The sequence below is a fragment of the Sycon ciliatum genome, chromosome 12 (assembly GCF_964019385.1).
Source record: "Sycon ciliatum chromosome 12, ocSycCili1.1, whole genome shotgun sequence".
NCBI lineage: Eukaryota > Metazoa > Porifera > Calcarea > Leucosolenida > Sycettidae > Sycon > Sycon ciliatum.
The window spans coordinates 27,596,477-27,603,430 of record NC_088654.1 but is presented as its reverse complement, the minus strand read 5'-3'; the positions used below and the strand labels follow the sequence as shown (position 1 = coordinate 27,603,430).

General features: G+C 47.6%; 1 protein-coding gene across 1 annotated transcript in view; it reads right to left on the bottom strand.

Annotated features, from left to right (window-relative positions):
* Positions 1-1,803, bottom strand: part of LOC135828229 (uncharacterized) — an 88,095-nt gene extending 86,292 nt beyond the window's left edge. The window contains exons 1-2 of the mRNA XM_065340681.1: positions 1,519-1,803; positions 1,341-1,420 (exon numbers count right to left, since the gene is read on the bottom strand). The gene's annotated coding sequence lies outside the window, so the exon portion shown is untranslated. The remainder of the gene's footprint in view (positions 1-1,340; positions 1,421-1,518) is intronic.
* Between the last annotated feature and the right edge of the window lie 5,151 nt (positions 1,804-6,954).

The following is a 6,954-nucleotide window of genomic DNA, read 5'->3' as shown; positions in this document are numbered from 1 at the left end:
CAATATAGAAACCTGTGTAACGGCTCCTGTGCGACTTTGCATGTAACGCCCTGCGTGCGGCAAACATGTGCCAATGTAACGCTTCATGGCCTCACTGCGGCAACATATTGCCAGTACGGTATTACGTTAGTTGTGGATTCCAGCAGTCACCTAACAACACGGTGACTGGCTATACTCAATTATCTCCTAGTGTTTCAAACAGTCGAGCTCGCGAGAGTAGAACACCAGCTGGCGATGGTGAAACAATGTTTGTACCGCCGAGGGGTGGGGGTGGGGTGGCAAAAGTACGGTGTGATGCGTAGTAGCATTGTGTTGTAAAAATATTATGCAGTTGCGGAGACAGTCGCATGTATCTTTGAACTCCAACAAAACTCCACTATTTCTATAAGGAGACACAGGTCTGAGAGAGCCAAAATCCCACTATACATGTAGTTCCTATTGGTAGATATCCTACAACATGGCTGTGCAGGGAAGACAGCTACTGGTCACGTGACAGACTGTGTCTCAACTCAACTGTATTCCTAGGAGTGCCCACGGCAGAAAACAATGGAGACAGATAGGCATACAGCGTATATAGACAGACAGACAATGACATAATCATACCACACCGATTTGAGCATGATTCTTCCACTCTCTCGATTCATGTTGGTACCTGTGCTCACTCAACACCACTTTAAACTGAAGAGAATGCGATTTCGAAACGTTCAATGTATCATCATCATCAGTCACGTGATCAGTCTCTGTTACTCCTGTTCTCTAGTTTAGCTTTTCTCATTTGAAGAGATTCTGAGCGAAAGAGAGAGAGAGAGAGAGAGAGAGAGAGAGAGAGAGAGAGAGAGAGAGAGAGAGAGAGAGAGAGAGAGAGAGAGAGAGAGAGAGAGAGAGAGAGAGAGAGAGAGAGAGAGAGAGAGAGAGAGAGAGAGAGAGAGTAAGTAAGTTACATTTATAAAGACAGGTAAGTCTAACAAATGAGGACTGAGACCTCTACAACAGGGTTTTTACGCCTGAAAGCAGGTGCATGATTTAACAAGCAGGTTGTCAGTCTAGATTTTATGCGCAGATGGAGAAAAAGCGCAGAATTTTTGTAATGAGATGAAAAGCAGAAATAATAAGAAATAATAAGAAAAGATGAAATGAAAGCCTGCTCACAACCCCGCCCAGCCTTGCGAACTGGGTATGGTGGATTAAGAACCCGGTTCAACGCTCGAGCAAGCGCTCTCCACTCAAGGTGTTCACAGCAACTGATAGGAACTCATATGGGGAAATTATAGAAAAGAAATAATAAGATAAAGAGAATAAATTTCAACGCACCTCAATAAACGGAGCCCCACATACAGTACCTCAGAAAAGTGGATCTTCCGACCAGTGTTTTTGTTGACGCCGCAACCAGATGATGTAGCTGCTTCGCAGAGACGTCTTACTGCACAAATTACAAATAAATTTTATTCTTCGATTAGAAAATCCAAGCGCTTTCAGAGCCCTCCGAAGAGAGTCCGGGATGAAACCACGCACACCTACCTCAACCGAAAAAGAAACGACCTGCCACCCGTTTGCTCGGCATTGATCGGCCAGATCCGCATACCGCCTGTCCTTCCGCGAGTTACTGACACTGAATCTGTCCTCAGCACAAACTGTCAACTCCATCCAGAATACAATCCTACGACTCGTAGAGTACAGAACTATATCTGGTCTTAGGGTGGTAAGTGCAACACAGCTAGGGAAAGAAATCTTTGCACTAACTGAGTCGACAAGAAGTTTCCAGTCTGAGGCCGCTGACAGGAGATCAGTCGTAACCAACTTTCGTCTGGGCTGAACGCGAACTGAGAAGGAAGGGGTGCACAAGAGAATTGAGAAAGAGAGATGGACAGGGATAGAGCGTAAGAGAGAGAAAGAGAGTGGGAGAGTGATAAAGGAAGAGTGTGTGAGAGAGAGAAAGAGAGATGAAGAGAGAAAGATATGGAGAGAAAGCGATTGGGCGTGAGATGGAGAGATCTTATGTGGCCTTTAATTCACCTGGTCGTGATAGCGTGGGCTGGAGACTACTTCCTGTACCTATTGAAGATGTTTCGGTAGTGATTTTATCGCAGGGTTCTTCAGGATATGGCACGTCCAGAAACGTTTGTTGCGCATGACAATACCAGGCAATGGGCTATTTATAAAAGTCATGTCTGAACTCACAAAGGACAGTGCTGGAGAATACTACTGTACTATTTGAGTTCAACTGTTGCGTTTGTGAATAATAGTGAAAAAAATAAAAACAAACCCACAGTTTAATGACATCATCAGGAAGATATTGTAATTACCAGAAGGCCTACTCCACAGCACATGAACGGTCTTACACTTGTACATGTTTATATTACATTTCCACTGACAACTGGAGCAAACGCCTCTCTAATTCAGTCCGGGTCCCAACCGGGTCACAAACGACCAAGTGTTGTGTTTCCAAGTGTATCTAAGCAACCATCGCACAACAGCCATGTATATTTGTATTGGTAACTATGAGGACCAGCACATTTATTGACCACACTACAGAGCAGAGCATTCTCAGGACTTGCAGTTCACAAGAATCCTAGCCCACACCTGCATCGTCTTTTGTCCAGCATGATACGAAAGTTGACTTCTACCAAGTACTCACTAGCCCAAAAATTGGCCACAAAAGAAAAAAAAGAAAAGAAGAAGAAAAGAAAGGCAAACAAAAAAACATTCTGTACTGAGGTGATTGGGGAGCTCCAGGGAGCAATGTAGAGTTTAGTATACTCAACACGACTGATCACACAGCATGGGGATGTGTTCCCAAACATAAATGGTCAAAATGGACAAATCAAATTGAATGCAAACCAGAACACGATAGGCAACAAACGTAACGGAGGGAAGCGAGAAATGGCAACGAATCGCGCACAAGGTGGCCTTCCGATACTGCCAGAGTGTGGGATACCTCATGAGCCCCAGCACGTCGCCTAACATCACAGCAACGCAGACAACCCATGCAAGAACGCAGTCGAGTTCAGTGGGGTGAAGACTAGGTGACCTTTGTGCGACGGAACTGAATGAAACACCGCCAAAATTAGTCATGCAATTCCGTCGCCCACAACCAATCCTGGCGCATAAGCTGCTGACATATGCGTGACTTGAAGGTCTGCATTCTCTTTGTCGCAGAAAGCTTCGGGATGACTTGCTGAGGAATGTTGTTCCATGCTGCAATGAGGGTGTAGAGGAATGTTGTTCCATGCTTCAATGAGGGTGTAGAGGAATGTTGTTCCATGCTGCAATGAGGGTGTAGAGGAATGTTGTTCCATGCTGCAATAAGGGTGTAGAGGAATGTTGTGTCATGCTGCAATGAGGGTGTAGAGGAATGTTGTTCCATGCTTCAATGAGGGTGTAGAGGAATGTTGTTCCATGCTGCAATGAGGGTGTAGAGGAATGTTGTTCCATGCTGCAATGAGGGTGCAGAGGAATGTTGTTCCATGCTGCAATGAGGGTGTAGAGGAATGTTGTTCCATGCTGCAATGAGGGTGTAGAGGAATGTTGTTCCATGCTGCAATGAGGGTGTAGAGGAATGTTGTTCCATGCTGCAATGAGGGTGTAGAGGAATGTTGTTCCATGCTGCAATGAGGATGTAGAGGAATGTTTTTCCATGCTGCAATGAGGGTGTAGAGGAATGACCTCGGTAGGTAGTATGGTCCTGTCCCAGCGAGTGGTCATTGCAACTGTAATTGGTGGCCAGAAGCTAGTTGTTGGACGGGTCTTGGAGTAGATGCAGGCGCTGAAGGTGGTGCGAGGAGGGCTGTCAGCTGGGGTGGGCCTTCAATGTATTGCAACTTGTACACGTATGCAAGCCCTGAGCCTGCCCTCCAGAGCTGCAGACTCTGAAAGAGTGTGTCAGGTCACATGATCGTGCTACTGATCCAATGTAAAGTGTTCTTTGGAGTCACGTGACAGGGCATGTTGAATTAAGGAAGGGTTTTGTAGAGATGTTGATTAGAGAAAGAGAGAGAGCTTGTCTCGTGTCTTCTCAGACTTCCAATTAACTCTACCTGTATCCATGTTGTTTAATAAAATTGTTAATCCCAAGTTTCCATAACTATAACTGTGTTCTGCAGTTAGTGTGGATGTGTATTTGTAAAAAGAAATGAAAAATGAAAAATAGGGATTCACTGGCCAGAAAAGTCGCCAGGTGAAAGTTAGTGGCGGTCAATTCATCAGCCTTGCAAGCTGTTGAATGGTGGGGCCCTAGCACAAGTTGTTATGTCTAACATAGCTTGTTCGCTATCATCGCTTCAGCGATGAACATTAGTGTGAGTATGAGTATGTGTGTGTGCACGCGCGTGCGCGTGTGTGTGTTTAAGACATTGATACTCTCCTGCGTGAGAACCGCCTGCGTTGGCTGGGTCATGTTGCCCGTATGGACGCCGCACGGATTCCTCAACAAGTGTTGTTTGGGGAGCTTGAGGCAACCAGACCACGGCATGATCCAAAGAAGCGTTGACGAACAACGATTGTCGGTGATTTGTGCTCACTAGATATTCCGGAGTCCGAGCGGTACCGCCTCGCACAGGATCGCCCGGAATGGCGCATGCGGGACCATCAACATCGTTTTCCTCTCCCAGCATCTCGTTTTCCTCTCCCAGCATCGAAGGACTTCCACTGTGCATGTGGCAGAACGTTTAGGAGAAGTGGCGATTTGAAGTGTCACCTCAAGTACTGCCCAACTCAGTAGCATATCATCTCCACTGGAGTTGGGCAGTCAAATGTCAAGGTCAAAGTCTGTCTGGGAATACGCTAGCGTGAGCTCAGCTGCTAGGAGCCAGTAAGAGTTTGTTCAATTGAGAACAACATGATTATTGGATAAAGAATGGAGGGTCGTGGTTGGTAGCATGAGTTGATTGTAAACCCATGTCAATGATATACATATACATGTAGGTAATGAGATGTGCATGGCTGGCAAGATATCTTAGTGTGAGTTGAGTTCAGAACGTGACTGGCTGTATGTCGAAACACGTGATAAATATATGCCGACTTGAATTTTCACTTGACTGACTCACGACTGCCATCCAGAGCACTCGAGAATTCAAGTCGGCAGGAAAACCGCGAGCTCCCATGTAGGGAGCAACACACTCTTCCCCTACTATCGCCGAAGTCGCACTAACCTCTTCTGCACATCGTTGTCCCCAGCGCGGGCTTGCGAATTAGATGGTTTGGAGGCAACAGGGTTGTGAATGGCCAACGGTCCTCAGCTGTTGTTCAGCACCTCCATGAGCAACACTAACTCACGCTGCTATTTGGTGTTCACGAGGTGTTTGTCGCGCTGGAAACGGAGCGTCTCTGTAAGTTTGTATCCCTGGTGATGTTTGCACCTGGCCAGCACTATATAAGTGGTGCTCTTCAGGCACAATCTTCCTCAGCCTATTCAAGCTCAACTGATCAGGAGTGAATTCCCCGAAACACTGTGTATTGAGCAGGGAGTGGTGCTTTCTTGCAGGTTTGCCGAGTGGACGGTTCGATGGACTTCTCGATCGTGTGCTCTGGATGGCAATCGTGAGTCAGTCAAGTGAGAATTCAAGTCGGCAGGAAAACCGCGAGCTGCCATGTAGAGAGCAACACACTCCTCCCCATATAGATATATTTGTTAAATGGAGATCAGGTAAAGACGTAAAGTAGATGTAACATGTAGCTGGTCGCGTTGGTACATCACTATCCCAGTCTACAGTGAGTACCTTCTTACAACAATGTTATGCTGATTATCTCCATACACACTTCAGTTGCAGGGCTACTGACTCTACTAGTGTGCCATACACATCTCCTCCCCCCCCCCCCCCCCCTCTCCCACACACACACATCTCCCCCCCCCCCCCCCCACACACACACACATCTCCCCCCCCCCCCCCCTCCCACACACACACACACCTCCCCCCCCCCTCCCACACCTACATTCACATCTATCCCCCTCCCACACACACACATCCCCCCCCCCCTCCCACACACACACACCTCCCCCCTCCTACACCTATATTCACATCTATCCCCCTCCCCCCCCCCCCCCTCTCCCACACACACACACCTCCCCCCCCCCCTCCCACACCTACATTCACACCTCCCCCCCTCCCACACACACACACCTCCCCCCCCCCCCCCTCTCCCACACACACCTCCCCCCCCCTCCTCCCACACCTACATTCACATCTATCCCCCTCCCACACACAACACACCTCCTCCCTTCCCCCACAGCCTAAGTCGACTTTGGCTCGGCAAGGGATACTCAGAGCTCACTCACTAGGAACACGGGCTGGACACTTGCTGTGGAGTTGTACCCGCAGCCGGTACCCAGTCCCGATACACACACACACAAACATACCACCCACTAGGAAGCGAGGGGGAAAACAAACAAAAACAAGAACAAAATGAGAGAAGCATAAGCAATACATGGGTGTATGACCAATAGTGAACCACCCGCACGCACACTTTGCATAACAACAAAATCTAACATTGACGCATAAGGCCATCATTTTTTATATCTATGTTTCGCGTCGTCTGGACGCATACGTTTTGATTTTTTTCGGAAAAAAATCAATCGTGCACAGTTTAGTGTACGATCGTGCGAGTCATCGGTGTCGACTGGTTGCATCCGGCGAAACTGGGATTCAGAAATGGCCTCGAGGCCAGCGTTGGTAAATCGTTTATACGGCATCTGCGAGCAGTATTCTATGAGCTTACAACAGACTGCATCGATCGCCTCAAGCTGTGAGGATGCGTCGTTCCGGAGCTCTTTGCACCGCTGCTGAAGGCTGAGTACAATAATCCAGCGAAGCAAGGGCACCAACGGTTGCCTCCTCTGTCCAAAGTGATGTAGATTTTGTGCTTGGATGTACGAGTTTTCTTTCGAATGTACACCATGCACGAGCTATTGAGTATTGTGCTATGTACAGTTCTATACACCTCTGATGAGCCTTTTACTAT